This window comes from Brachyhypopomus gauderio, unplaced genomic scaffold (assembly GCF_052324685.1).
Source record: "Brachyhypopomus gauderio isolate BG-103 unplaced genomic scaffold, BGAUD_0.2 sc51, whole genome shotgun sequence".
Lineage (NCBI taxonomy): Eukaryota > Metazoa > Chordata > Actinopteri > Gymnotiformes > Hypopomidae > Brachyhypopomus > Brachyhypopomus gauderio.
The window spans coordinates 354243-381856 of NW_027506876.1; the positions used below are offsets into that span (position 1 = coordinate 354243).

The 27614-nt window shown below is 42.9% G+C and overlaps 40 non-coding genes across 40 annotated transcripts; all 40 read left to right on the forward strand.

Moving 5' to 3' along the window:
* The first annotated feature begins 942 nt into the window (after positions 1 to 942).
* On the forward strand, positions 943 to 1015 carry trnav-aac (transfer RNA valine (anticodon AAC)). Its single transcript has one exon. It is a non-coding gene; the product is annotated as a tRNA-Val (tRNA).
* Positions 1016 to 2467: 1452 nt separating this feature from the next.
* On the forward strand, positions 2468 to 2540 carry trnav-aac (transfer RNA valine (anticodon AAC)). The gene has a single exon. It is a non-coding gene; the product is annotated as a tRNA-Val (tRNA).
* A 439-nt stretch (positions 2541 to 2979) lies between these two features.
* On the forward strand, positions 2980 to 3052 carry trnav-aac (transfer RNA valine (anticodon AAC)). Its single transcript has one exon. It is a non-coding gene; the product is annotated as a tRNA-Val (tRNA).
* A 439-nt stretch (positions 3053 to 3491) lies between these two features.
* On the forward strand, positions 3492 to 3564 carry trnav-aac (transfer RNA valine (anticodon AAC)). The gene has a single exon. It is a non-coding gene; the product is annotated as a tRNA-Val (tRNA).
* Positions 3565 to 5027: 1463 nt separating this feature from the next.
* Positions 5028 to 5100, forward strand: trnav-aac (transfer RNA valine (anticodon AAC)). The gene has a single exon. It is a non-coding gene; the product is annotated as a tRNA-Val (tRNA).
* A 439-nt stretch (positions 5101 to 5539) lies between these two features.
* On the forward strand, positions 5540 to 5612 carry trnav-aac (transfer RNA valine (anticodon AAC)). Its single transcript has one exon. It is a non-coding gene; the product is annotated as a tRNA-Val (tRNA).
* A 951-nt stretch (positions 5613 to 6563) lies between these two features.
* Positions 6564 to 6636, forward strand: trnav-aac (transfer RNA valine (anticodon AAC)). The gene has a single exon. It is a non-coding gene; the product is annotated as a tRNA-Val (tRNA).
* A 951-nt stretch (positions 6637 to 7587) lies between these two features.
* trnav-aac (transfer RNA valine (anticodon AAC)) lies at positions 7588 to 7660 on the forward strand. Its single transcript has one exon. It is a non-coding gene; the product is annotated as a tRNA-Val (tRNA).
* Positions 7661 to 8099: 439 nt separating this feature from the next.
* Positions 8100 to 8172, forward strand: trnav-aac (transfer RNA valine (anticodon AAC)). Its single transcript has one exon. It is a non-coding gene; the product is annotated as a tRNA-Val (tRNA).
* Positions 8173 to 9123: 951 nt separating this feature from the next.
* Positions 9124 to 9196, forward strand: trnav-aac (transfer RNA valine (anticodon AAC)). Its single transcript has one exon. It is a non-coding gene; the product is annotated as a tRNA-Val (tRNA).
* A 951-nt stretch (positions 9197 to 10147) lies between these two features.
* On the forward strand, positions 10148 to 10220 carry trnav-aac (transfer RNA valine (anticodon AAC)). Its single transcript has one exon. It is a non-coding gene; the product is annotated as a tRNA-Val (tRNA).
* Positions 10221 to 10659: 439 nt separating this feature from the next.
* trnav-aac (transfer RNA valine (anticodon AAC)) lies at positions 10660 to 10732 on the forward strand. Its single transcript has one exon. It is a non-coding gene; the product is annotated as a tRNA-Val (tRNA).
* A 951-nt stretch (positions 10733 to 11683) lies between these two features.
* On the forward strand, positions 11684 to 11756 carry trnav-aac (transfer RNA valine (anticodon AAC)). Its single transcript has one exon. It is a non-coding gene; the product is annotated as a tRNA-Val (tRNA).
* Positions 11757 to 12707: 951 nt separating this feature from the next.
* On the forward strand, positions 12708 to 12780 carry trnav-aac (transfer RNA valine (anticodon AAC)). Its single transcript has one exon. It is a non-coding gene; the product is annotated as a tRNA-Val (tRNA).
* Positions 12781 to 13219: 439 nt separating this feature from the next.
* On the forward strand, positions 13220 to 13292 carry trnav-aac (transfer RNA valine (anticodon AAC)). The gene has a single exon. It is a non-coding gene; the product is annotated as a tRNA-Val (tRNA).
* A 439-nt stretch (positions 13293 to 13731) lies between these two features.
* Positions 13732 to 13804, forward strand: trnav-aac (transfer RNA valine (anticodon AAC)). The gene has a single exon. It is a non-coding gene; the product is annotated as a tRNA-Val (tRNA).
* A 439-nt stretch (positions 13805 to 14243) lies between these two features.
* On the forward strand, positions 14244 to 14316 carry trnav-aac (transfer RNA valine (anticodon AAC)). The gene has a single exon. It is a non-coding gene; the product is annotated as a tRNA-Val (tRNA).
* Positions 14317 to 14755: 439 nt separating this feature from the next.
* trnav-aac (transfer RNA valine (anticodon AAC)) lies at positions 14756 to 14828 on the forward strand. The gene has a single exon. It is a non-coding gene; the product is annotated as a tRNA-Val (tRNA).
* Positions 14829 to 15267: 439 nt separating this feature from the next.
* Positions 15268 to 15340, forward strand: trnav-aac (transfer RNA valine (anticodon AAC)). The gene has a single exon. It is a non-coding gene; the product is annotated as a tRNA-Val (tRNA).
* A 439-nt stretch (positions 15341 to 15779) lies between these two features.
* On the forward strand, positions 15780 to 15852 carry trnav-aac (transfer RNA valine (anticodon AAC)). Its single transcript has one exon. It is a non-coding gene; the product is annotated as a tRNA-Val (tRNA).
* A 439-nt stretch (positions 15853 to 16291) lies between these two features.
* On the forward strand, positions 16292 to 16364 carry trnav-aac (transfer RNA valine (anticodon AAC)). Its single transcript has one exon. It is a non-coding gene; the product is annotated as a tRNA-Val (tRNA).
* A 439-nt stretch (positions 16365 to 16803) lies between these two features.
* On the forward strand, positions 16804 to 16876 carry trnav-aac (transfer RNA valine (anticodon AAC)). Its single transcript has one exon. It is a non-coding gene; the product is annotated as a tRNA-Val (tRNA).
* A 439-nt stretch (positions 16877 to 17315) lies between these two features.
* Positions 17316 to 17388, forward strand: trnav-aac (transfer RNA valine (anticodon AAC)). Its single transcript has one exon. It is a non-coding gene; the product is annotated as a tRNA-Val (tRNA).
* A 439-nt stretch (positions 17389 to 17827) lies between these two features.
* trnav-aac (transfer RNA valine (anticodon AAC)) lies at positions 17828 to 17900 on the forward strand. The gene has a single exon. It is a non-coding gene; the product is annotated as a tRNA-Val (tRNA).
* Positions 17901 to 18339: 439 nt separating this feature from the next.
* trnav-aac (transfer RNA valine (anticodon AAC)) lies at positions 18340 to 18412 on the forward strand. Its single transcript has one exon. It is a non-coding gene; the product is annotated as a tRNA-Val (tRNA).
* A 439-nt stretch (positions 18413 to 18851) lies between these two features.
* On the forward strand, positions 18852 to 18924 carry trnav-aac (transfer RNA valine (anticodon AAC)). Its single transcript has one exon. It is a non-coding gene; the product is annotated as a tRNA-Val (tRNA).
* A 439-nt stretch (positions 18925 to 19363) lies between these two features.
* On the forward strand, positions 19364 to 19436 carry trnav-aac (transfer RNA valine (anticodon AAC)). Its single transcript has one exon. It is a non-coding gene; the product is annotated as a tRNA-Val (tRNA).
* Positions 19437 to 19875: 439 nt separating this feature from the next.
* trnav-aac (transfer RNA valine (anticodon AAC)) lies at positions 19876 to 19948 on the forward strand. Its single transcript has one exon. It is a non-coding gene; the product is annotated as a tRNA-Val (tRNA).
* Positions 19949 to 20387: 439 nt separating this feature from the next.
* On the forward strand, positions 20388 to 20460 carry trnav-aac (transfer RNA valine (anticodon AAC)). Its single transcript has one exon. It is a non-coding gene; the product is annotated as a tRNA-Val (tRNA).
* A 439-nt stretch (positions 20461 to 20899) lies between these two features.
* trnav-aac (transfer RNA valine (anticodon AAC)) lies at positions 20900 to 20972 on the forward strand. The gene has a single exon. It is a non-coding gene; the product is annotated as a tRNA-Val (tRNA).
* Positions 20973 to 21411: 439 nt separating this feature from the next.
* Positions 21412 to 21484, forward strand: trnav-aac (transfer RNA valine (anticodon AAC)). The gene has a single exon. It is a non-coding gene; the product is annotated as a tRNA-Val (tRNA).
* Positions 21485 to 21923: 439 nt separating this feature from the next.
* trnav-aac (transfer RNA valine (anticodon AAC)) lies at positions 21924 to 21996 on the forward strand. The gene has a single exon. It is a non-coding gene; the product is annotated as a tRNA-Val (tRNA).
* A 439-nt stretch (positions 21997 to 22435) lies between these two features.
* Positions 22436 to 22508, forward strand: trnav-aac (transfer RNA valine (anticodon AAC)). Its single transcript has one exon. It is a non-coding gene; the product is annotated as a tRNA-Val (tRNA).
* Positions 22509 to 23145: 637 nt separating this feature from the next.
* On the forward strand, positions 23146 to 23218 carry trnav-aac (transfer RNA valine (anticodon AAC)). Its single transcript has one exon. It is a non-coding gene; the product is annotated as a tRNA-Val (tRNA).
* A 951-nt stretch (positions 23219 to 24169) lies between these two features.
* Positions 24170 to 24242, forward strand: trnav-aac (transfer RNA valine (anticodon AAC)). The gene has a single exon. It is a non-coding gene; the product is annotated as a tRNA-Val (tRNA).
* Positions 24243 to 24879: 637 nt separating this feature from the next.
* trnav-aac (transfer RNA valine (anticodon AAC)) lies at positions 24880 to 24952 on the forward strand. Its single transcript has one exon. It is a non-coding gene; the product is annotated as a tRNA-Val (tRNA).
* A 637-nt stretch (positions 24953 to 25589) lies between these two features.
* Positions 25590 to 25662, forward strand: trnav-aac (transfer RNA valine (anticodon AAC)). Its single transcript has one exon. It is a non-coding gene; the product is annotated as a tRNA-Val (tRNA).
* Positions 25663 to 26101: 439 nt separating this feature from the next.
* On the forward strand, positions 26102 to 26174 carry trnav-aac (transfer RNA valine (anticodon AAC)). The gene has a single exon. It is a non-coding gene; the product is annotated as a tRNA-Val (tRNA).
* Positions 26175 to 26811: 637 nt separating this feature from the next.
* trnav-aac (transfer RNA valine (anticodon AAC)) lies at positions 26812 to 26884 on the forward strand. Its single transcript has one exon. It is a non-coding gene; the product is annotated as a tRNA-Val (tRNA).
* A 637-nt stretch (positions 26885 to 27521) lies between these two features.
* On the forward strand, positions 27522 to 27594 carry trnav-aac (transfer RNA valine (anticodon AAC)). Its single transcript has one exon. It is a non-coding gene; the product is annotated as a tRNA-Val (tRNA).
* The last annotated feature ends 20 nt before the right edge of the window (positions 27595 to 27614 follow it).

A 27614-nucleotide genomic window follows, 5' to 3' on the forward strand; every position in this document is an offset into this window, starting at 1 on the left:
ATAGAATTACAAACACACCACTGCTGTTTAGTGGTTTGTTGCCAGTGTAAAGGCTATCGGGGAGCTCTTCCCTTTAGATCCTCAAAGTGAGCTCTCAGTCTCATGTGATCGATACAAGAATGTTCTAAATCGCCATGTACCTTGATAGCAGTACTAATGCAATCGGTTCAATCAAAATGAAACTCAGTGGAAACGTACCTAGTGCTTTGTCATGTTGTCTCCCAACGTAGAAAACTCATGCTACTCGGTTGATTTGTAGACGTTTGTGTTATAAAGGTATCGAATGAAGTCAACATTTGGTGTTTGGATGTGAATGTTTTGTCTTAAAGCAGAGTAGACCTACCGCTTAGCCATTGTTGACATGATGACTTCCATGCTCTGATTGTATGAGGAAACGCCCACGAGAGATGGGCCCATTTGGACAAGCAAGGGTTCTGTAGTGTAGTGGTCATCACGTTCGCCTAACGTGCGAAAGGTCCCTGGTTCGATACTAGGCAGAAACAAGCTTCTTGATAGAATTACAAACACACCACTGCTGTTTAGTGGTTTGTTGCCAGTGTAAAGGCTATCAGGGAGCTCTTCCCTTTAGATCCTCAAAGTGAGCTGTCAGTGTCATGTGATCGATACAGGAATGTTTTAAATCGCCATGTACCTTGATAGCAGTACTAATGCAGCCGGTTCAATCAAAATGAAACTCAGTGGAAACGTACGTAGTGCTTTGTCATGTTGTCTCCCAACGTAGAAAACTCATGCTACTCGGTTGATTTGTAGACGTTTGTGTTATAAAGGGATCGAATGATGTCAACATTTGGTGTTTGGATGTGAATGTTTTGTCTTAAAGCAGAGTAGACCTACTGCTTAGCCATTGTTGACATGATGACTTCCATGCTCTGATTGTATGAGGAAACGCCCACGAGAGATGTGCCCATTCAGACAAGCAAGGTTTCTGTAGTGTAGTGGTCATCACGTTTGCCTAACACGCGAAAGGTCCCTGGTTCGATACCAGGCAGAAACATGCTTCTTGATAGAATTACAAACACACCACTGCTGTTTAGTGGTTTGTTGCCAGTGTAAAGGCTATCGGGGAGCTCTTCCCTTTAGATCCTCAAAGTGAGCTCTCAGTCTCATGTGATCGATACAGGAATGTTCTAAATCGCCATGTACCTTGATAGCAGTACTAATGCAATCGGTTCAATCAAAATGAAACTCAGTGGAAATGTACCTAGTGCTTTGTCATGTTGTCTCCCAACGTAGAAAACTCATGCTACTCGGTTGATTTGTAGACGTTTGTGTTATAAAGGGATCGAATGATGTCAACATTTGGTGTTTGGATGTGAATGTTTTGTCTTAACCCTGATGAGATCCGGGCGTGGTCTACCTTCTTGGGGTCCAGCAGGGTGTGGGGGACCCATTGCATTTTTTGTTAAAATAATCAGCAGATTTAGCCCAATTGCAAGTAAAATAAACAATACATATGTTAAATTAGTTTGCTCTCATTTATTTATTAGTTACTTTTTTATTAAAATGTAACACAATAAGGAAATGAATCATAAATCATGCTGGCTGACAGGCTGGTCCTATGGCTAGCTGCTGACGGGCTGGTGCTAACGGAGCTGGCTGCTGCTCATCCTCCTTTTCATTATCACTATCAGACTCTGATATTTCAGAAATGTGATCCTGAAATTTCTTCTTCTGAATCACCATCAAAATCCTCTGTCTCTTCCAATAGCAGCTGTAAGGCAGTCTGAACTGAGAATCGCTTTGCCATCTTTTATAGCATTTTTAGCATTTTTAGCATTTATAGCATCATGTCCCCATGATTGGATGAAACACACACTCACACACACACACACACACACACACACACACACACACACACACACACACAGGTCCAGAGAGGAGGGAGGGATAATGAGGGCTGAGAGAAAAGATGCTTCTTTCAGATCTCACCCCTTTGTCTCTATAGAGATTCTTCGTCTGCTGTCTGACAATATGCAATCAACCCCTGATGTGACAACCATCAAAAGTGTTGATGGTTGCTCACCTTTGCATGCCAAACTCCTCTGTCCTTTGTTTGTATATCCTTTAAAGTCATACAGACGACTATCAACTACCCAACCCAATGTTGATTGCCCACTTTGACTAGCCCAGGGCCCCGTGGACCCTGGACCCTGTATGTAATACAAATGTGAAGGGGGGGGTACGGGGGGGTGGTCATTGAAAATATTTTCTGATTTATGTTGCTCACAGAAAATGAGCCAAGGACCAATGAATCTCAGTTTGAAAAAAAAAAAATTGTAGAATTTTTTTAAGCTGATTTTTTTAAAATGGGTCCCACAGACCCTTGGACCATATAAGGGTTAAAGCAGAGTAGACCTACTGCTTAGCCATTGTTGACATGATGACTTCCATGCTCTGATTGTATGAGGAAACGCCCACGAGAGATGTGCCTATTCAGACAAGCAAGGTTTCTGTAGTGTAGTGGTCATCACGTTCGCCTAACACGCGAAAGGTCCCTGGTTCGATACCAGGCAGAAACAAGCTTCTTGATAGAAGAACAAACACACCACTGCTGTTTAGTGGTTTGTTGCCAGTGTAAAGGCTATCAGGGAGCTCTTCCCTTTAGATCCTCAAAGTGAGCTGTCAGTCTCATGTGATCGATACAGGAATGTTTTAAATCGCCACGTACCTTGATAGCAGTACTAATGCAGCCGGTTCAATCAAAATGAAACTCAGTGGAAACGTACGTAGTGCTTTGTCATGTTGTCTCCCAACGTAGAAAACTCATGCTACTCGGTTGATTTGTAGACGTTTGTGTTATAAAGGGATCGAATGATGTCAACATTTGGTGTTTGGATGTGAATGTTTTGTCTTAAAGCAGAGTAGACCTACTGCTTAGCCATTGTTGACATGATGACTTCCATGCTCTGATTGTATGAGGAAACGCCTACGAGAGATGTGCCCATTCAGACAATCAAGGTTTCTGTAGTGTAGTGGTCATCACGTTCGCCTAACACGAGAAAGGTCCCTGGTTCGATACCAGGCAGAAACATGCTTCTTGATAGAATTACAAACACACCACTGCTGTTTAGTGGTTTGTTGCCAGTGTAAAGGCTATCGGGGAGCTCTTCCCTTTAGATCCTCAAAGTGAGCTCTCAGTCTCATGTGATCGATACAGGAATGTTCTAAATCGCCATGTACCTTCATAGCAGTACTAATGCAATCAGTTCAAACAAAATGAAACTCAGTGGAAACGTACATAGTGCTTTGTCATGTTGTCTCCCAACGTAGAAAACTCATGCTACTCGGTTGATTTGTAGACGTTTGTGTTATAAAGGGATCGAATGATGTCAACATTTGGTGTTTGGATGTGAATGTTTTGTCTTAAAGCAGAGTAGACCTACTGCTTAGCCATTGTTGACATGATGACTTCCATGCTCTGATTGTATGAGGAAACACCCACGAGAGATGTGCCCATTCAGACAAGCAAGGTTTCTGTAGTGTAGTGGTCATCACGTTTGCCTAACTTGCGAAAGGTCCCTGGTTCGATACCAGGCAGAAACATGCTTCTTGATAGAATTACAAACACACCACTGCTGTTTAGTGGTTTGTTGCCAGTGTAAAGGCTATCGGGGAGCTCTTCCCTTTAGATCCTCAAAGTGAGCTCTCAGTCTCATGTGATCGATACAGGAATGTTCTAAATCGCCATGTACCTTCATAGCAGTACTAATGCAATCAGTTCAAACAAAATGAAACTCAGTGGAAACGTACGTAGTGCTTTGTCATGTTGTCTCCCAACGTAGAAAACTCATGCTACTCGGTTGATTTGTAGACGTTTGTGTTATAAAGGGATCGAATGATGTCAACATTTGGTGTTTGGATGTGAATGTTTTATCTTAAAGCAGAGTAGACCTACCGCTTAGCCATTGTTGACATGATGACTTCCATGCTCTGATTGTATGAGGAAACGCCCACGAGAGATGTGCCCATTCAGACAAGCAAGGTTTCTGTAGTGTAGTGGTCATCACGTTCGCCGAACACGTGAAAGGTCCCTGGTTCGTTACCAGGCAGAAACATGCTTCATGATAGAATTACAAACACACCACTGCTGTTTAGTGGTTTGTTGCCAGTGTAAAGGCTATCGGGGAGCTCTTCCCTTTAGATCCTCAAAGTGAGCTCTCAGTCTCATGTGATCGATACAAGAATGTTCTAAATCGCCATGTACCTTGATAGCAGTACTAATGCAATCGGTTCAATCAAAATGAAACTCAGTGGAAACGTACCTAGTGCTTTGTCATGTTGTCTCCCAACGTAGAAAACTCATGCTACTCGGTTGATTTGTAGACGTTTGTGTTATAAAGGTATCGAATGAAGTCAACATTTGGTGTTTGGATGTGAATGTTTTGTCTTAAAGCAGAGTAGACCTACCGCTTAGCCATTGTTGACATGATGACTTCCATGCTCTGATTGTATGAGGAAACGCCCACAAGAGATGGGCCCATTTGGACAAGCAAGGGTTCTGTAGTGTAGTGGTCATCACGTTCGCCTAACGTGCGAAAGGTCCCTGGTTCGATACTAGGCAGAAACAAGCTTCTTGATAGAATTACAAACACACCACTGCTGTTTAGTGGTTTGTTGCCAGTGTAAAGGCTATCAGGGAGCTCTTCCCTTTAGATCCTCAAAGTGAGCTGTCAGTGTCATGTGATCGATACAGGAATGTTTTAAATCGCCATGTACCTTGATAGCAGTACTAATGCAGCCGGTTCAATCAAAATGAAACTCAGTGGAAACGTACGTAGTGCTTTGTCATGTTGTCTCCCAACGTAGAAAACTCATGCTACTCGGTTGATTTGTAGACGTTTGTGTTATAAAGGTATCGAATGATGTCAACATTTGGTGTTTGGATGTGAATGTTTTGTCTTAAAGCAGAGTAGACCTACTGCTTAGGCATTGTTGACATGATGACTTCCATGCTCTGATTGTATGAGGAAACGCCCACGAGAGATGTGCCCATTCAGACAAGCAAGGTTTCTGTAGTGTAGTGGTCATCACGTTCGCCTAACACGCGAAAGGTCCCTGGTTCGATACCAGGCAGAAACATGCTTCTTGATAGAATTACAAACACACCTCTGCTGTTTAGTGGTTTGTTGCCAGTGTAAAGGCTATCGGGGAGCTCTTCCCTTTAGATCCTCAAAGTGAGCTCTCAGTCTCATGTGATCGATACAGGAATGTTCTAAATCGCCATGTACCTTCATAGCAGTACTAATGCAATCAGTTCAAACAAAATGAAACTCAGTGGAAACGTACGTAGTGCTTTGTCATGTTGTCTCCCAACGTAGAAAACTCATGCTACTCGGTTGATTTGTAGACGTTTGTGTTATAAAGGGATCGAATGATGTCAACATTTGGTGTTTGGATGTGAATGTTTTGTCTTAAAGCAGAGTAGACCTACTGCTTAGCCATTGTTGACATGATGACTTCCATGCTCTGATTGTATGAGGAAACACCCACGAGAGATGTGCCCATTCAGACAAGCAAGGTTTCTGTAGTGTAGTGGTCATCACGTTTGCCTAACTTGCGAAAGGTCCCTGGTTCGATACCAGGCAGAAACATGCTTCTTGATAGAATTACAAACACACCACTGCTGTTTAGTGGTTTGTTGCCAGTGTAAAGGCTATCGGGGAGCTCTTCCCTTTAGATCCTCAAAGTGAGCTCTCAGTCTCATGTGATCGATACAGGAATGTTCTAAATCGCCATGTACCTTCATAGCAGTACTAATGCAATCAGTTCAAACAAAATGAAACTCAGTGGAAACGTACGTAGTGCTTTGTCATGTTGTCTCCCAACGTAGAAAACTCATGCTACTCGGTTGATTTGTAGACGTTTGTGTTATAAAGGGATCGAATGATGTCAACATTTGGTGTTTGGATGTGAATGTTTTATCTTAAAGCAGAGTAGACCTACTGCTTAGCCATTGTTGACATGATGACTTCCATGCTCTGATTGTATGAGGAAACGCCCACGAGAGATGTGCCCATTCAGACAAGCAAGGTTTCTGTAGTGTAGTGGTCATCACGTTCACCGAACACGTGAAAGGTCCCTGGTTCGTTACCAGGCAGAAACATGCTTCATGATAGAATTACAAACACACCACTGCTGTTTAGTGGTTTGTTGCCAGTGTAAAGGCTATCGGGGAGCTCTTCCCTTTAGATCCTCAAAGTGAGCTCTCAGTCTCATGTGATCGATACAGGAATGTTCTAAATCGCCATGTACCTTGATAGCAGTACTAATGCAATCAGTTCAAACAAAATGAAACTCAGTGGAAACGTACGTAGTGCTTTGTCATGTTGTCTCCCAACGTAGAAAACTCATGCTACTCGGTTGATTTGTAGACGTTTGTGTTATAAAGGTATCGAATGAAGTCAACATTTGGTGTTTGGATGTGAATGTTTTGTCTTAAAGCAGAGTAGACCTACCGCTTAGCCATTGTTGACATGATGACTTCCATGCTCTGATTGTATGAGGAAACGCCCACGAGAGATGTGCCCATTCAGACAAGCAAGGTTTCTGTAGTGTAGTGGTCATCACGTTCGCCTAACACGCGAAAGGTCCCTGGTTCGTTACCAGGCAGAAACATGCTTCATGATAGAATTACAAACACACCACTGCTGTTTAGTGGTTTGTTGCCAGTGTAAAGGCTATCGGGGAGCTCTTCCCTTTAGATCCTCAAAGTGAGCTCTCAGTCTCATGTGATCGATACAAGAATGTTCTAAATCGCCATGTACCTTGATAGCAGTACTAATGCAATCGGTTCAATCAAAATGAAACTCAGTGGAAACGTACCTAGTGCTTTGTCATGTTGTCTCCCAACGTAGAAAACTCATGCTACTCGGTTGATTTGTAGACGTTTGTGTTATAAAGGTATCGAATGAAGTCAACATTTGGTGTTTGGATGTGAATGTTTTGTCTTAAAGCAGAGTAGACCTACCGCTTAGCCATTGTTGACATGATGACTTCCATGCTCTGATTGTATGAGGAAACGCCCACAAGAGATGGGCCCATTTGGACAAGCAAGGGTTCTGTAGTGTAGTGGTCATCACGTTCGCCTAACGTGCGAAAGGTCCCTGGTTCGATACTAGGCAGAAACAAGCTTCTTGATAGAATTACAAACACACCACTGCTGTTTAGTGGTTTGTTGCCAGTGTAAAGGCTATCAGGGAGCTCTTCCCTTTAGATCCTCAAAGTGAGCTGTCAGTGTCATGTGATCGATACAGGAATGTTTTAAATCGCCATGTACCTTGATAGCAGTACTAATGCAGCCGGTTCAATCAAAATGAAACTCAGTGGAAACGTACGTAGTGCTTTGTCATGTTGTCTCCCAACGTAGAAAACTCATGCTACTCGGTTGATTTGTAGACGTTTGTGTTATAAAGGTATCGAATGATGTCAACATTTGGTGTTTGGATGTGAATGTTTTGTCTTAAAGCAGAGTAGACCTACTGCTTAGGCATTGTTGACATGATGACTTCCATGCTCTGATTGTATGAGGAAACGCCCACGAGAGATGTGCCCATTCAGACAAGCAAGGTTTCTGTAGTGTAGTGGTCATCACGTTCGCCTAACACGCGAAAGGTCCCTGGTTCGATACCAGGCAGAAACATGCTTCTTGATAGAATTACAAACACACCTCTGCTGTTTAGTGGTTTGTTGCCAGTGTAAAGGCTATCGGGGAGCTCTTCCCTTTAGATCCTCAAAGTGAGCTCTCAGTCTCATGTGATCGATACAGGAATGTTCTAAATCGCCATGTACCTTCATAGCAGTACTAATGCAATCAGTTCAAACAAAATGAAACTCAGTGGAAACGTACGTAGTGCTTTGTCATGTTGTCTCCCAACGTAGAAAACTCATGCTACTCGGTTGATTTGTAGACGTTTGTGTTATAAAGGGATCGAATGATGTCAACATTTGGTGTTTGGATGTGAATGTTTTGTCTTAAAGCAGAGTAGACCTACTGCTTAGCCATTGTTGACATGATGACTTCCATGCTCTGATTGTATGAGGAAACACCCACGAGAGATGTGCCCATTCAGACAAGCAAGGTTTCTGTAGTGTAGTGGTCATCACGTTTGCCTAACTTGCGAAAGGTCCCTGGTTCGATACCAGGCAGAAACATGCTTCTTGATAGAATTACAAACACACCACTGCTGTTTAGTGGTTTGTTGCCAGTGTAAAGGCTATCGGGGAGCTCTTCCCTTTAGATCCTCAAAGTGAGCTCTCAGTCTCATGTGATCGATACAGGAATGTTCTAAATCGCCATGTACCTTCATAGCAGTACTAATGCAATCAGTTCAAACAAAATGAAACTCAGTGGAAACGTACGTAGTGCTTTGTCATGTTGTCTCCCAACGTAGAAAACTCATGCTACTCGGTTGATTTGTAGACGTTTGTGTTATAAAGGGATCGAATGATGTCAACATTTGGTGTTTGGATGTGAATGTTTTATCTTAAAGCAGAGTAGACCTACTGCTTAGCCATTGTTGACATGATGACTTCCATGCTCTGATTGTATGAGGAAACGCCCACGAGAGATGTGCCCATTCAGACAAGCAAGGTTTCTGTAGTGTAGTGGTCATCACGTTCACCGAACACGTGAAAGGTCCCTGGTTCGTTACCAGGCAGAAACATGCTTCATGATAGAATTACAAACACACCACTGCTGTTTAGTGGTTTGTTGCCAGTGTAAAGGCTATCGGGGAGCTCTTCCCTTTAGATCCTCAAAGTGAGCTCTCAGTCTCATGTGATCGATACAGGAATGTTCTAAATCGCCATGTACCTTGATAGCAGTACTAATGCAATCAGTTCAAACAAAATGAAACTCAGTGGAAACGTACGTAGTGCTTTGTCATGTTGTCTCCCAACGTAGAAAACTCATGCTACTCGGTTGATTTGTAGACGTTTGTGTTATAAAGGTATCGAATGAAGTCAACATTTGGTGTTTGGATGTGAATGTTTTGTCTTAAAGCAGAGTAGACCTACCGCTTAGCCATTGTTGACATGATGACTTCCATGCTCTGATTGTATGAGGAAACGCCCACGAGAGATGTGCCCATTCAGACAAGCAAGGTTTCTGTAGTGTAGTGGTCATCACGTTCGCCTAACACGCGAAAGGTCCCTGGTTCGATACCAGGCAGAAACATGCTTCTTGATAGAATTACAAACACACCACTGCTGTTTAGTGGTTTGTTGCCAGTGTAAAGGCTATCGGGGAGCTCTTCCCTTTAGATCCTCAAAGTGAGCTCTCAGTCTCATGTGATCGATACAAGAATGTTCTAAATCGCCATGTACCTTGATAGCAGTACTAATGCAATCGGTTCAATCAAAATGAAACTCAGTGGAAACGTACCTAGTGCTTTGTCATGTTGTCTCCCAACGTAGAAAACTCATGCTACTCGGTTGATTTGTAGACGTTTGTGTTATAAAGGTATCGAATGAAGTCAACATTTGGTGTTTGGATGTGAATGTTTTGTCTTAAAGCAGAGTAGACCTACCGCTTAGCCATTGTTGACATGATGACTTCCATGCTCTGATTGTATGAGGAAACGCCCACGAGAGATGGGCCCATTTGGACAAGCAAGGGTTCTGTAGTGTAGTGGTCATCACGTTCGCCTAACGTGCGAAAGGTCCCTGGTTCGATACTAGGCAGAAACAAGCTTCTTGATAGAATTACAAACACACCACTGCTGTTTAGTGGTTTGTTGCCAGTGTAAAGGCTATCAGGGAGCTCTTCCCTTTAGATCCTCAAAGTGAGCTGTCAGTGTCATGTGATCGATACAGGAATGTTTTAAATCGCCATGTACCTTGATAGCAGTACTAATGCAGCCGGTTCAATCAAAATGAAACTCAGTGGAAACGTACGTAGTGCTTTGTCATGTTGTCTCCCAACGTAGAAAACTCATGCTACTCGGTTGATTTGTAGACGTTTGTGTTATAAAGGGATCGAATGATGTCAACATTTGGTGTTTGGATGTGAATGTTTTGTCTTAAAGCAGAGTAGACCTACTGCTTAGCCATTGTTGACATGATGACTTCCATGCTCTGATTGTATGAGGAAACGCCCACGAGAGATGTGCCCATTCAGACAAGCAAGGTTTCTGTAGTGTAGTGGTCATCACGTTTGCCTAACACGCGAAAGGTCCCTGGTTCGATACCAGGCAGAAACATGCTTCTTGATAGAATTACAAACACACCACTGCTGTTTAGTGGTTTGTTGCCAGTGTAAAGGCTATCGGGGAGCTCTTCCCTTTAGATCCTCAAAGTGAGCTCTCAGTCTCATGTGATCGATACAGGAATGTTCTAAATCGCCATGTACCTTGATAGCAGTACTAATGCAATCGGTTCAATCAAAATGAAACTCAGTGGAAATGTACCTAGTGCTTTGTCATGTTGTCTCCCAACGTAGAAAACTCATGCTACTCGGTTGATTTGTAGACGTTTGTGTTATAAAGGGATCGAATGATGTCAACATTTGGTGTTTGGATGTGAATGTTTTGTCTTAAAGCAGAGTAGACCTACTGCTTAGCCATTGTTGACATGATGACTTCCATGCTCTGATTGTATGAGGAAACACCCACGAGAGATGTGCCCATTCAGACAAGCAAGGTTTCTGTAGTGTAGTGGTCATCACGTTTGCCTAACTTGCGAAAGGTCCCTGGTTCGATACCAGGCAGAAACATGCTTCTTGATAGAATTACAAACACACCACTGCTGTTTAGTGGTTTGTTGCCAGTGTAAAGGCTATCGGGGAGCTCTTCCCTTTAGATCCTCAAAGTGAGCTCTCAGTCTCATGTGATCGATACAGGAATGTTCTAAATCGCCATGTACCTTGATAGCAGTACTAATGCAATCGGTTCAATCAAAATGAAACTCAGTGGAAATGTACCTAGTGCTTTGTCATGTTGTCTCCCAACGTAGAAAACTCATGCTACTCGGTTGATTTGTAGACGTTTGTGTTATAAAGGGATCGAATGATGTCAACATTTGGTGTTTGGATGTGAATGTTTTATCTTAAAGCAGAGTAGACCTACTGCTTAGCCATTGTTGACATGATGACTTCCATGCTCTGATTGTATGAGGAAACGCCCACGAGAGATGTGCCCATTCAGACAAGCAAGGTTTCTGTAGTGTAGTGGTCATCACGTTCGCCGAACACGTGAAAGGTCCCTGGTTCGTTACCAGGCAGAAACATGCTTCATGATAGAATTACAAACACACCACTGCTGTTTAGTGGTTTGTTGCCAGTGTAAAGGCTATCGGGGAGCTCTTCCCTTTAGATCCTCAAAGTGAGCTCTCAGTCTCATGTGATCGATACAGGAATGTTCTAAATCGCCATGTACCTTGATAGCAGTACTAATGCAATCAGTTCAAACAAAATGAAACTCAGTGGAAACGTACGTAGTGCTTTGTCATGTTGTCTCCCAACGTAGAAAACTCATGCTACTCGGTTGATTTGTAGACGTTTGTGTTATAAAGGTATCGAATGAAGTCAACATTTGGTGTTTGGATGTGAATGTTTTGTCTTAAAGCAGAGTAGACCTACCGCTTAGCCATTGTTGACATGATGACTTCCATGCTCTGATTGTATGAGGAAACGCCCACGAGAGATGTGCCCATTCAGACAAGCAAGGTTTCTGTAGTGTAGTGGTCATCACGTTCGCCTAACACGCGAAAGGTCCCTGGTTCGATACCAGGCAGAAACATGCTTCTTGATAGAATTACAAACACACCACTGCTGTTTAGTGGTTTGTTGCCAGTGTAAAGGCTATCGGGGAGCTCTTCCCTTTAGATCCTCAAAGTGAGCTCTCAGTCTCATGTGATCGATACAAGAATGTTCTAAATCGCCATGTACCTTGATAGCAGTACTAATGCAATCGGTTCAATCAAAATGAAACTCAGTGGAAACGTACCTAGTGCTTTGTCATGTTGTCTCCCAACGTAGAAAACTCATGCTACTCGGTTGATTTGTAGACGTTTGTGTTATAAAGGTATCGAATGAAGTCAACATTTGGTGTTTGGATGTGAATGTTTTGTCTTAAAGCAGAGTAGACCTACCGCTTAGCCATTGTTGACATGATGACTTCCATGCTCTGATTGTATGAGGAAACGCCCACGAGAGATGGGCCCATTTGGACAAGCAAGGGTTCTGTAGTGTAGTGGTCATCACGTTCGCCTAACGTGCGAAAGGTCCCTGGTTCGATACTAGGCAGAAACAAGCTTCTTGATAGAATTACAAACACACCACTGCTGTTTAGTGGTTTGTTGCCAGTGTAAAGGCTATCAGGGAGCTCTTCCCTTTAGATCCTCAAAGTGAGCTGTCAGTGTCATGTGATCGATACAGGAATGTTTTAAATCGCCATGTACCTTGATAGCAGTACTAATGCAGCCGGTTCAATCAAAATGAAACTCAGTGGAAACGTACGTAGTGCTTTGTCATGTTGTCTCCCAACGTAGAAAACTCATGCTACTCGGTTGATTTGTAGACGTTTGTGTTATAAAGGGATCGAATGATGTCAACATTTGGTGTTTGGATGTGAATGTTTTGTCTTAAAGCAGAGTAGACCTACTGCTTAGCCATTGTTGACATGATGACTTCCATGCTCTGATTGTATGAGGAAACGCCCACGAGAGATGTGCCCATTCAGACAAGCAAGGTTTCTGTAGTGTAGTGGTCATCACGTTTGCCTAACACGCGAAAGGTCCCTGGTTCGATACCAGGCAGAAACATGCTTCTTGATAGAATTACAAACACACCACTGCTGTTTAGTGGTTTGTTGCCAGTGTAAAGGCTATCGGGGAGCTCTTCCCTTTAGATCCTCAAAGTGAGCTCTCAGTCTCATGTGATCGATACAGGAATGTTCTAAATCGCCATGTACCTTGATAGCAGTACTAATGCAATCGGTTCAATCAAAATGAAACTCAGTGGAAATGTACCTAGTGCTTTGTCATGTTGTCTCCCAACGTAGAAAACTCATGCTACTCGGTTGATTTGTAGACGTTTGTGTTATAAAGGGATCGAATGATGTCAACATTTGGTGTTTGGATGTGAATGTTTTGTCTTAAAGCAGAGTAGACCTACTGCTTAGCCATTGTTGACATGATGACTTCCATGCTCTGATTGTATGAGGAAACACCCACGAGAGATGTGCCCATTCAGACAAGCAAGGTTTCTGTAGTGTAGTGGTCATCACGTTTGCCTAACTTGCGAAAGGTCCCTGGTTCGATACCAGGCAGAAACATGCTTCTTGATAGAATTACAAACACACCACTGCTGTTTAGTGGTTTGTTGCCAGTGTAAAGGCTATCGGGGAGCTCTTCCCTTTAGATCCTCAAAGTGAGCTCTCAGTCTCATGTGATCGATACAGGAATGTTCTAAATCGCCATGTACCTTGATAGCAGTACTAATGCAATCGGTTCAATCAAAATGAAACTCAGTGGAAATGTACCTAGTGCTTTGTCATGTTGTCTCCCAACGTAGAAAACTCATGCTACTCGGTTGATTTGTAGACGTTTGTGTTATAAAGGGATCGAATGATGTCAACATTTGGTGTTTGGATGTGAATGTTTTGTCTTAAAGCAGAGTAGACCTACTGCTTAGCCATTGTTGACATGATGACTTCCATGCTCTGATTGTATGAGGAAACACCCACGAGAGATGTGCCCATTCAGACAAGCAAGGTTTCTGTAGTGTAGTGGTCATCACGTTTGCCTAACTTGCGAAAGGTCCCTGGTTCGATACCAGGCAGAAACATGCTTCTTGATAGAATTACAAACACACCACTGCTGTTTAGTGGTTTGTTGCCAGTGTAAAGGCTATCGGGGAGCTCTTCCCTTTAGATCCTCAAAGTGAGCTCTCAGTCTCATGTGATCGATACAGGAATGTTCTAAATCGCCATGTACCTTCATAGCAGTACTAATGCAATCAGTTCAAACAAAATGAAACTCAGTGGAAACGTACGTAGTGCTTTGTCATGTTGTCTCCCAACGTAGAAAACTCATGCTACTCGGTTGATTTGTAGACGTTTGTGTTATAAAGGGATCGAATGATGTCAACATTTGGTGTTTGGATGTGAATGTTTTGTCTTAAAGCAGAGTAGACCTACTGCTTAGCCATTGTTGACATGATGACTTCCATGCTCTGATTGTATGAGGAAACGCCCACGAGAGATGGGCCCATTCGGACAAGCAAGGGTTCTGTAGTGTAGTGGTCATCACGTTCGCCTAACGTGCGAAAGGTCCCTGGTTCGATACCAGGCAGAAACAAGCTTCTTGATAGAATTACAAACACACCACTGCTGTTTAGTGGTTTGTTGCCAGTGTAAAGGCTATCGGGGAGCTCTTCCCTTTAGATCCTCAAAGTGAGCTCTCAGTCTCATGTGATCGATACAGGAATGTTCTAAATCGCCATGTACCTTCATAGCAGTACTAATGCAATCAGTTCAAACAAAATGAAACTCAGTGGAAACGTACGTAGTGCTTTGTCATGTTGTCTCCCAACGTAGAAAACTCATACTACTCGGTTGATTTGTAGACGTTTGTGTTATAAAGGGATCGAATGATGTCAACATTTGGTGTTTGGATGTGAATGTTTTGTCTTAAAGCAGAGTAGACCTACTGCTTAGCCATTGTTGACATGATGACTTCCATGCTCTGATTGTATGAGGAAACGCCCACGAGAGATGGGCCCATTCGGACAAGCAAGGGTTCTGTAGTGTAGTGGTCATCACGTTCGCCTAACGTGCGAAAGGTCCCTGGTTCGATACCAGGCAGAAACAAGCTTCTTGATAGAATTACAAACACACCACTGCTGTTTAGTGGTTTGTTGCCAGTGTAAAGGCTATCGGGGAGCTCTTCCCTTTAGATCCTCAAAGTGAGCTGTCAGTCTCATGTGATCGATACAGGAATGTTTTAAATCGCCATGTACCTTGATAGCAGTACTAATGCAGCCGGTTCAATCAAAATGAAACTCAGTGGAAACGTACGTAGTGCTTTGTCATGTTGTCTCCCAACGTAGAAAACTCATGCTACTCGGTTGATTTGTAGACGTTTGTGTTATAAAGGGATCGAATGATGTCAACATTTGGTGTTTGGATGTGAATGTTTTGTCTTAAAGCAGAGTAGACCTACTGCTTAGGCATTGTTGACATGATGACTTCCATGCTCTGATTGTATGAGGAAACGCCCACGAGAGATGTGCCCATTCAGACAAGCAAGGTTTCTGTAGTGTAGTGGTCATCACGTTCGCCTAACACGCGAAAGGTCCCTGGTTCGATACCAGGCAGAAACATGCTTCTTGATAGAATTACAAACACACCACTGCTGTTTAGTGGTTTGTTGCCAGTGTAAAGGCTATCGGGGAGCTCTTCCCTTTAGATCCTCAAAGTGAGCTCTCAGTCTCATGTGATCGATACAGGAATGTTCTAAATCGCCATGTACCTTCATAGCAGTACTAATGCAATCAGTTCAAACAAAATGAAACTCAGTGGAAACGTACGTAGTGCTTTGTCATGTTGTCTCCCAACGTAGAAAACTCATGCTACTCGGTTGATTTGTAGACGTTTGGTTTATAAAGGGATCGAATGATGTCAACATTTGGTGTTTGGATGTGAATGTTTTGTCTTAAAGCAGAGTAGACCTACTGCTTAGCCATTGTTGACATGATGACTTCCAAGCTCTGATTGTATGAGGAAACACCCACGAGAGATGTGCCCATTCAGACAAGCAAGGTTTCTGTAGTGTAGTGGTCATCACGTTTGCCTAACTTGCGAAAGGTCCCTGGTTCGATACCAGGCAGAAACATGCTTCTTGATAGAATTACAAACACACCACTGCTGTTTAGTGGTTTGTTGCCAGTGTAAAGGCTATCGGGGAGCTCTTCCCTTTAGATCCTCAAAGTGAGCTCTCAGTCTCATGTGATCGATACAGGAATGTTCTAAATCGCCATGTACCTTGATAGCAGTACTAATGCAATCAGTTCAAACAAAATGAAACTCAGTGGAAACGTACGTAGTGCTTTGTCATGTTGTCTCCCAACGTAGAAAACTCATGCTACTCGGTTGATTTGTAGACGTTTGTGTTATAAAGGGATCGAATGATGTCAACATTTGGTGTTTGGATGTGAATGTTTTGTCTTAAAGCAGAGTAGACCTACTGCTTAGCCATTGTTGACATGATGACTTCCATGCTCTGATTGTATGAGGAAACGCCCACGAGAGATGGGCCCATTCGGACAAGCAAGGGTTCTGTAGTGTAGTGGTCATCACGTTCGCCTAACGTGCGAAAGGTCCCTGGTTCGATACCAGGCAGAAACAAGCTTCTTGATAGAATTACAAACACACCACTGCTGTTTAGTGGTTTGTTGCCAGTGTAAAGGCTATCAGGGAGCTCTTCCCTTTAGATCCTCAAAGTGAGCTGTCAGTCTCATGTGATCGATACAGGAATGTTTTAAATCGCCACGTACCTTGATAGCAGTACTAATGCAGCCGGTTCAATCAAAATGAAACTCAGTGGAAACGTACGTAGTGCTTTGTCATGTTGTCTCCCAACGTAGAAAACTCATGCTACTCGGTTGATTTGTAGACGTTTGTGTTATAAAGGGATCGAATGATGTCAACATTTGGTGTTTGGATGTGAATGTTTTGTCTTAAAGCAGAGTAGACCTACTGCTTAGCCATTGTTGACATGATGACTTCCATGCTCTGATTGTATGAGGAAACGCCCACGAGAGATGTGCCCATTCAGACAATCAAGGTTTCTGTAGTGTAGTGGTCATCACGTTCGCCTAACACGAGAAAGGTCCCTGGTTCGATACCAGGCAGAAACATGCTTCTTGATAGAATTACAAACACACCACTGCTGTTTAGTGGTTTGTTGCCAGTGTAAAGGCTATCGGGGAGCTCTTCCCTTTAGATCCTCAAAGTGAGCTCTCAGTCTCATGTGATCGATACAGGAATGTTCTAAATCGCCATGTACCTTCATAGCAGTACTAATGCAATCAGTTCAAACAAAATGAAACTCAGTGGAAACGTACATAGTGCTTTGTCATGTTGTCTTCCAACGTAGAAAACTCATGCTACTCGGTTGATTTGTAGACGTTTGTGTTATAAAGGGATCGAATGATGTCAACATTTGGTGTTTGGATGTGAATGTTTTGTCTTAAAGCAGAGTAGACCTACTGCTTAGCCATTGTTGACATGATGACTTCCATGCTCTGATTGTATGAGGAAACACCCACGAGAGATGTGCCCATTCAGACAAGCAAGGTTTCTGTAGTGTAGTGGTCATCACGTTTGCCTAACTTGCGAAAGGTCCCTGGTTCGATACCAGGCAGAAACATGCTTCTTGATAGAATTACAAACACACCACTGCTGTTTAGTGGTTTGTTGCCAGTGTAAAGGCTATCGGGGAGCTCTTCCCTTTAGATCCTCAAAGTGAGCTCTCAGTCTCATGTGATCGATACAGGAATGTTCTAAATCGCCATGTACCTTCATAGCAGTACTAATGCAATCAGTTCAAACAAAATGAAACTCAGTGGAAACGTACGTAGTGCTTTGTCATGTTGTCTCCCAACGTAGAAAACTCATGCTACTCGGTTGATTTGTAGACGTTTGTGTTATAAAGGGATCGAATGATGTCAACATTTGGTGTTTGGATGTGAATGTTTTATCTTAAAGCAGAGTAGACCTACTGCTTAGCCATTGTTGACATGATGACTTCCATGCTCTGATTGTATGAGGAAACGCCCACGAGAGATGGGCCCATTCGGACAAGCAAGGGTTCTGTAGTGTAGTGGTCATCACGTTCGCCTAACGTGCGAAAGGTCCCTGGTTCGATACCAGGCAGAAACAAGCTTCTTGATAGAATTACAAACACACCACTGCTGTTTAGTGGTTTGTTGCCAGTGTAAAGGCTATCAGGGAGCTCTTCCCTTTAGATCCTCAAAGTGAGCTGTCAGTCTCATGTGATCGATACAGGAATGTTTTAAATCGCCACGTACCTTGATAGCAGTACTAATGCAGCCGGTTCAATCAAAATGAAACTCAGTGGAAACGTACGTAGTGCTTTGTCATGTTGTCTCCCAACGTAGAAAACTCATGCTACTCGGTTGATTTGTAGACGTTTGTGTTATAAAGGGATCGAATGATGTCAACATTTGGTGTTTGGATGTGAATGTTTTGTCTTAAAGCAGAGTAGACCTACTGCTTAGGCATTGTTGACATGATGACTTCCATGCTCTGATTGTATGAGGAAACGCCCACGAGAGATGGGCCCATTCAGACAAGCAAGGTTTCTGTAGTGTAGTGGTCATCACGTTCGCCTAACACGCGAAAGGTCCCTGGTTCGATACCAGGCAGAAACATGCTTCTTGATAGAATTACAAACACACCACTGCTGTTTAGTGGTTTGTTGCCAGTGTAAAGGCTATCGGGGAGCTCTTCCCTTTAGATCCTCAAAGTGAGCTCTCAGTCTCATGTGATCGATACAGGAATGTTCTAAATCGCCATGTACCTTCATAGCAGTACTAATGCAATCAGTTCAAACAAAATGAAACTCAGTGGAAACGTACGTAGTGCTTTGTCATGTTGTCTCCCAACGTAGAAAACTCATGCTACTCGGTTGATTTGTAGACGTTTGGTTTATAAAGGGATCGAATGATGTCAACATTTGGTGTTTGGATGTGAATGTTTTGTCTTAAAGCAGAGTAGACCTACTGCTTAGCCATTGTTGACATGATGACTTCCATGCTCTGATTGTATGAGGAAACGCCCACGAGAGATGTGCCTATTCAGACAAGCAAGGTTTCTGTAGTGTAGTGGTCATCACGTTCGCCTAACACGCGAAAGGTCCCTGGTTCGATACCAGGCAGGAACAAGCTTCTTGATAGAAGAACAAACACACCACTGCTGTTTAGTGGTTTGTTGCCAGTGTAAAGGCTATCAGGGAGCTCTTCCCTTTAGATCCTCAAAGTGAGCTGTCAGTCTCATGTGATCGATACAGGAATGTTTTAAATCGCCACGTACCTTGATAGCAGTACTAATGCAGCCGGTTCAATCAAAATGAAACTCAGTGGAAACGTACGTAGTGCTTTGTCATGTTGTCTCCCAACGTAGAAAACTCATGCTACTCGGTTGATTTGTAGACGTTTGTGTTATAAAGGGATCGAATGATGTCAACATTTGGTGTTTGGATGTGAATGTTTTGTCTTAAAGCAGAGTAGACCTACTGCTTAGGCATTGTTGACATGATGACTTCCATGCTCTGATTGTATGAGGAAACGCCCACGAGAGATGTGCCCATTCAGACAAGCAAGGTTTCTGTAGTGTAGTGGTCATCACGTTCGCCTAACACGCGAAAGGTCCCTGGTTCGATACCAGGCAGAAACATGCTTCTTGATAGAATTACAAACACACCACTGCTGTTTAGTGGTTTGTTGCCAGTGTAAAGGCTATCGGGGAGCTCTTCCCTTTAGATCCTCAAATTGAGCTCTCAGTCTCATGTGATCGATACAGGAATGTTCTAAATCGCCATGTACCTTCATAGCAGTACTAATGCAATCAGTTCAAACAAAATGAAACTCAGTGGAAACGTACGTAGTGCTTTGTCATGTTGTCTCCCAACGTAGAAAACTCATGCTACTCGGTTGATTTGTAGACGTTTGGTTTATAAAGGGATCGAATGATGTCAACATTTGGTGTTTGGATGTGAATGTTTTGTCTTAAAGCAGAGTAGACCTACTGCTTAGCCATTGTTGACATGATGACTTCCAAGCTCTGATTGTATGAGGAAACACCCACGAGAGATGTGCCCATTCAGACAAGCAAGGTTTCTGTAGTGTAGTGGTCATCACGTTTGCCTAACTTGCGAAAGGTCCCTGGTTCGATACCAGGCAGAAACATGCTTCTTGATAGAATTACAAACACACCACTGCTGTTTAGTGGTTTGTTGCCAGTGTAAAGGCTATCGGGGAGCTCTTCCCTTTAGATCCTCAAAGTGAGCTCTCAGTCTCATGTGATCGATACAGGAATGTTCTAAATCGCCATGTACCTTCATAGCAGTACTAATGCAATCAGTTCAAACAAAATGAAACTCAGTGGAAACGTACGTAGTGCTTTGTCATGTTGTCTCCCAACGTAGAAAACTCATGCTACTCGGTTGATTTGTAGACGTTTGTGTTATAAAGGGATCGAATGATGTCAACATTTGGTGTTTGGATGTGAATGTTTTGTCTTAAAGCAGAGTAGACCTACTGCTTAGGCATTGTTGACATGATGACTTCCATGCTCTGATTGTATGAGGAAACGCCCACGAGAGATGGGCCCATTCAGACAAGCAAGGTTTCTGTAGTGTAGTGGTCATCACGTTCGCCTAACACGCGAAAGGTCCCTGGTTCGATACCAGGCAGAAACATGCTTCTTGATAGAATTACAAACACACCACTGCTGTTTAGTGGTTTGTTGCCAGTGTAAAGGCTATCGGGGAGCTCTTCCCTTTAGATCCTCAAAGTGAGCTCTCAGTCTCATGTGATCGATACAGGAATGTTCTAAATCGCCATGTACCTTCATAGCAGTACTAATGCAATCAGTTCAAACAAAATGAAACTCAGTGGAAACGTACGTAGTGCTTTGTCATGTTGTCTCCCAACGTAGAAAACTCATGCTACTCGGTTGATTTGTAGACGTTTAGTTTATAAAGGGATCGAATGATGTCAACATTTGGTGTTTGGATGTGAATGTTTTGTCTTAAAGCAGAGTAGACCTACTGCTTAGCCATTGTTGACATGATGACTTCCATGCTCTGATTGTATGAGGAAACGCCCACGAGAGATGTGCCTATTCAGACAAGCAAGGTTTCTGTAGTGTAGTGGTCATCACGTTCGCCTAACACGCGAAAGGTCCCTGGTTCGATACCAGGCAGGAACAAGCTTCTTGATAGAAGAACAAACACACCACTGCTGTTTAGTGGTTTGTTGCCAGTGTAAAGGCTATCAGGGAGCTCTTCCCTTTAGATCCTCAAAGTGAGCTGTCAGTCTCATGTGATCGATACAGGAATGTTTTAAATCGCCACGTACCTTGATAGCAGTACTAATGCAGCCGGTTCAATCAAAATGAAACTCAGTGGAAACGTACGTAGTGCTTTGTCATGTTGTCTCCCAACGTAGAAAACTCATGCTACTCGGTTGATTTGTAGACGTTTGTGTTATAAAGGGATCGAATGATGTCAACATTTGGTGTTTGGATGTGAATGTTTTGTCTTAAAGCAGAGTAGACCTACTGCTTAGCCATTGTTGACATGATGACTTCCATGCTCTGATTGTATGAGGAAACGCCCACGAGAGATGTGCCCATTCAGACAATCAAGGTTTCTGTAGTGTAGTGGTCATCACGTTCGCCTAACACGAGAAAGGTCCCTGGTTCGATACCAGGCAGAAACATGCTTCTTGATAGAATTACAAACACACCACTGCTGTTTAGTGGTTTGTTGCCAGTGTAAAGGCTATCGGGGAGCTCTTCCCTTTAGATCCTCAAAGTGAGCTCTCAGTCTCATGTGATCGATACAGGAATGTTCTAAATCGCCATGTACCTTCATAGCAGTACTAATGCAATCAGTTCAAACAAAATGAAACTCAGTGGAAACGTACATAGTGCTTTGTCATGTTGTCTCCCAACGTAGAAAACTCATGCTACTCGGTTGATTTGTAGACGTTTGTGTTATAAAGGGATCGAATGATGTCAACATTTGGTGTTTGGATGTGAATGTTTTGTCTTAAAGCAGAGTAGACCTACTGCTTAGCCATTGTTGACATGATGACTTCCATGCTCTGATTGTATGAGGAAACACCCACGAGAGATGTGCCCATTCAGACAAGCAAGGTTTCTGTAGTGTAGTGGTCATCACGTTTGCCTAACTTGCGAAAGGTCCCTGGTTCGATACCAGGCAGAAACATGCTTCTTGATAGAATTACAAACACACCACTGCTGTTTAGTGGTTTGTTGCCAGTGTAAAGGCTATCGGGGAGCTCTTCCCTTTAGATCCTCAAAGTGAGCTCTCAGTCTCATGTGATCGATACAGGAATGTTCTAAATCGCCATGTACCTTCATAGCAGTACTAATGCAATCAGTTCAAACAAAATGAAACTCAGTGGAAACGTACGTAGTGCTTTGTCATGTTGTCTCCCAACGTAGAAAACTCATGCTACTCGGTTGATTTGTAGACGTTTGTGTTATAAAGGGATCGAATGATGTCAACATTTGGTGTTTGGATGTGAATGTTTTATCTTAAAGCAGAGTAGACCTACTGCTTAGCCATTGTTGACATGATGACTTCCATGCTCTGATTGTATGAGGAAACACCCACGAGAGATGTGCCCATTCAGACAAGCAAGGTTTCTGTAGTGTAGTGGTCATCACGTTTGCCTAACTTGCGAAAGGTCCCTGGTTCGATACCAGGCAGAAACATGCTTCTTGATAGAATTACAAACACACCACTGCTGTTTAGTGGTTTGTTGCCAGTGTAAAGGCTATCGGGGAGCTCTTCCCTTTAGATCCTCAAAGTGAGCTCTCAGTCTCATGTGATCGATACAGGAATGTTCTAAATCGCCATGTACCTTGATAGCAGTACTAATGCAATCAGTTCAAACAAAATGAAACTCAGTGGAAACGTACGTAGTGCTTTGTCATGTTGTCTCCCAACGTAGAAAACTCATGCTACTCGGTTGATTTGTAGACGTTTGTGTTATAAAGGGATCGAATGATGTCAACATTTGGTGTTTGGATGTGAATGTTTTGTTTTAAAGCAGAGTAGACCTACTGCTTAGCAAGTGTTGATCGGTTCAATCAAAATGAAACTCAGTGGAAATGTACCTAGTGCTTTGTCATGTTGTCTCCCAACGTAGAAAACTCATGCTACTCGGTTGATTTGTAGACGTTTGTGTTATAAAGGTATCGAATGAAGTCAACATTTGGTGTTTGGATGTGAATGTTTTGTCTTAAAGCAGAGTAGACCTACCGCTTAGCCATTGTTGACATGATGACTTCCATGCTCTGATTGTATGAGGAAACGCCCACGAGAGATGTGCCCATTCAGACAAGCAAGGTTTCTGTAGTGTAGTGGTCATCACGTTCGCCTAACACGCGAAAGGTCCCTGGTTCGATACCAGGCAGAAACATGCTTCTTGATAGAATTACAAACACACCACTGCTGTTTAGTGGTTTGTTGCCAGTGTAAAGGCTATCGGGGAGCTCTTCCCTTTAGATCCTCAAAGTGAGCTCTCAGTCTCATGTGATCGATACAAGAATGTTCTAAATCGCCATGTACCTTGATAGCAGTACTAATGCAATCGGTTCAATCAAAATGAAACTCAGTGGAAACGTACCTAGTGCTTTGTCATGTTGTCTCCCAACGTAGAAAACTCATGCTACTCGGTTGATTTGTAGACGTTTGTGTTATAAAGGTATCGAATGAAGTCAACATTTGGTGTTTGGATGTGAATGTTTTGTCTTAAAGCAGAGTAGACCTACCGCTTAGCCATTGTTGACATGATGACTTCCATGCTCTGATTGTATGAGGAAACGCCCACGAGAGTTGGGCCCATTTGGACAAGCAAGGGTTCTGTAGTGTAGTGGTCATCACGTTCGCCTAACGTGCGAAAGGTCCCTGGTTCGATACTAGGCAGAAACAAGCTTCTTGATAGAATTACAAACACACCACTGCTGTTTAGTGGTTTGTTGCCAGTGTAAAGGCTATCAGGGAGCTCTTCCCTTTAGATCCTCAAAGTGAGCTGTCAGTGTCATGTGATCGATACAGGAATGTTTTAAATCGCCATGTACCTTGATAGCAGTACTAATGCAGCCGGTTCAATCAAAATGAAACTCAGTGGAAACGTACGTAGTGCTTTGTCATGTTGTCTCCCAACGTAGAAAACTCATGCTACTCGGTTGATTTGTAGACGTTTGTGTTATAAAGGGATCGAATGATGTCAACATTTGGTGTTTGGATGTGAATGTTTTGTCTTAAAGCAGAGTAGACCTACTGCTTAGGCATTGTTGACATGATGACTTCCATGCTCTGATTGTATGAGGAAACGCCCACGAGAGATGTGCCCATTCAGACCAGCAAGGTTTCTGTAGTGTAGTGGTCATCACGTTCGCCTAACACGCGAAAGGTCCCTGGTTCGATACCAGGCAGAAACATGCTTCTTGATAGAATTACAAACACACCACTGCTGTTTAGTGGTTTGTTGCCAGTGTAAAGGCTATCGGGGAGCTCTTCCCTTTAGATCCTCAAAGTGAGCTGTCAGTCTCATGTGATCGATACAGGAATGTTCTAAATCGCCATGTACCTTGATAGCAGTACTAATGCAATCGGTTCAATCAAAATGAAACTCAGTGGAAACGTACCCAGTGCTTTGTCATGTTGGCTCCCAACGTAGAAAACTCATGCTACTTGGTTGATTTGTAGACGTTTGTGTTATAAAGGGATCGAATGATGTCAACATTTGGTGTTTGGATGTGAATGTTTTGTCTTAAAGCAGAGTAGACCTACTGCTTAGCCAGTGTTGATCGGTTCAATCAAAATGAAACTCAGTGGAAACGTACCTAGTGCTTTGTCATGTTGTCTCCCAACGTAGAAAACTCATGCTACTCGGTTGATTTGTAGACGTTTGTGTTATAAAGGTATCGAATGAAGTCAACATTTGGTGTTTGGATGTGAATGTTTTGTCTTAAAGCAGAGTAGACCTACCGCTTAGCCATTGTTGACATGATGACTTCCATGCTCTGATTGTATGAGGAAACGCCCACGAGAGATGTGCCCATTCAGACAAGCAAGGTTTCTGTAGTGTAGTGGTCATCACGTTCGCCTAACACGCGAAAGGTCCCTGGTTCGATACCAGGCAGAAACATGCTTCTTGATAGAATTACAAACACACCACTGCTGTTTAGTGGTTTGTTGCCAGTGTAAAGGCTATCAGGGAGCTCTTCCCTTTAGATCCTCAAAGTGAGCTGTCAGTCTCATGTGATCGATACAGGAATGTTCTAAATCGCCATGTACCTTGATAGCAGTACTAATGCAGCCGGTTCAATCAAAATGAAACTCAGTGGAAACTTACCTGGTGCTTTGTCATGTTGTCTCCCAACGTAGAAAACTCATGCTACTCGGTTGATTTGTAGACGTTTGTGTTATAAAGGGATCGAATGATGTCAACATTTGGTGTTTGGATGTGAATGTTTTGTTTTAAAGCAGAGTAGACCTACTGCTTAGCCAGTGTTGATCGGTTCAATCAAAATGAAACTCAGTGGAAACGTACCTAGTGCTTTGTCATGTTGTCTCCCAACGTAGAAAACTCATGCTACTTGGTTGATTTGTAGACGTTTGTGTTATAAACGTATCGAATGAAGTCAACATTTGGTGTTTGGATGTGAATGTTTTGTCTTAAAGCATAGTAGACCTACCGCTTAGCCATTGTTGACATGATGACTTCCATGCTCTGATTGTATGAGGAAACGCCCATGAGAGATGTGCCCATTCAGACAAGCAAGGTTTCTGTAGTGTAGTGGTCATCACGTTCGCCTAACACGCGAAAGGTCCCTGCTTCGATACCAGGCAGAAACATGCTTCTTAATAGAATTACAAACACACCACTGCTGTTTAGTGGTTTGTTGCCAGTGTAAAGGCTATCGGGGAGCTCTTCCCTTTAGATCCTCAAAGTGAGCTCTCAGTCTCATGTGATCGATACAGGAATGTTCTAAATCGCCATGTACCTTGATAGCAGTACTAATGCAATCGGTTCAATCAAAATGAAACTCAGTGGAAACGTACCTAGTGCTTTGTCATGTTGTCTCCCAACGTAGAAAACTCATGCTACTTGGTTGATTTGTAGACGTTTGTGTTATAAAGGGATCGAATGATGTCAACATTTGGTGTTTGGATGTGAATGTTTTGTCTTAAAGCAGAGTAGACCTACCGCTTAGCCATTGTTGACATGATGACTTCCATGCTCTGATTGTATGAGGAAACGCCCACGAGAGATGTGCCCATTCAGACAAGCAAGGTTTCTGTGGTGTAGTGGTCATCATGTTCGCCTAACACGTGAAAGGTCCCTGGTTCGATACCAGGCAGAAACATGCTTCTTGATAGAATTACAAACACACCACTGCTGTTTAGTGGTTTGTTGCCAGTGTAAAGGCTATCGGGGAGCTCTTCCCTTTAGATCCTCAAAGTGAGCTCTCAGTCTCATGTGATGGATACAGGAATGTTCTAAATCGCCATGTACCTTGATAGCAGTACTAATGCAATCGGTTAAATCAAAATGAAACTCAGTGGAAATGTACCTAGTGCTTTGTCATGTTGTCTCCCAACGTAGAAAACTCATGCTACTTGGTTGATTTGTAGACGTTTGTGTTATAAAGGGATCGAATGATGGCAACATTTGCTGTTTGGGTGTGAATGTTTTGTCTTAAAGCAGAGTAGACCTACTGCTTAGCAAGTGTTGATCGGTTCAATCAAAATGAAACTCAGTGGAAATGTACCTAGTGCTTTGTCATGTTGTCTCCCAACGTAGAAAACTCATGCTACTCGGTTGATTTGTAGACGTTTGTGTTATAAAGGGATCGAATGATGGCAACATTTGGTGTTTGGATGTGAATGTTTTGTCTTAAAGCAGAGTAGACCTACTGCTTAGCCATTGTTGACATGATGACTTCCATGCTCTGATTGTATGAGGAAACGCCCACGAGAGATGTGCCCATTCAGACAAGCAAGGTTTCTGTAGTGTAGTGGTCATCACGTTTGCCTAACATGCGAAAGGTTCCTGGTTCGATACCAGGCAGAAACATGCTTCTTGATAGAATTACAAACACACCACTGCTGTTTAGTGTTTTGTTGCCAGTGTAAAGGCTATCGGGGAGCTCTTCCCTTTAGATCCTCAAAGTGAGCTCTCAGTCTCATGTGATCGATACAGGAATGTTCTAAATCGCCATGTACCTTGATAGCAGTACTAATGCAATCGGTTCAATCAAAATGAAACTCAGTGGAAACGTACCTAGTGCTTTGTCATGTTGTCTCCCAACGTAGAAAGCTCATGCTACTTGGTTGATTTGTAGACGTTTGTGTTATAAAGGGATCGAATGATGTCAACATTTGGTGTTTGGATGTGAATGTTTTGTCTTAAAGCAGAGTAGACCTACTGCTTAGCCAGTGTTGATCGGTTCAATCAAAATGAAACTCAGTGGAAACATACCTAGTGCTTTGTCATGTTGTCTCCCAACGTAGAAAACTCATGCTACTCGGTTGATTTGTAGACGTTTGTGTTATAAAGGTATCGAATGAAGTCAACATTTGGTGTTTGGATGTGAATGTTTTGTCTTAAAGCAGAGTAGACCTACCGCTTAGCCATTGTTGACATGATGACTTCCATGCTCTGATTGTATGAGGAAACGCCCACGAGAGATGTGCCCATTCAGACAAGCAATGTTTCTGTAGTGTAGTGGTCATCACGTTCGCCTAACACGCGAAAGGTCCCTGGTTCGATACCAGGCAGAAACATGCTTCTTGATAGAATTACA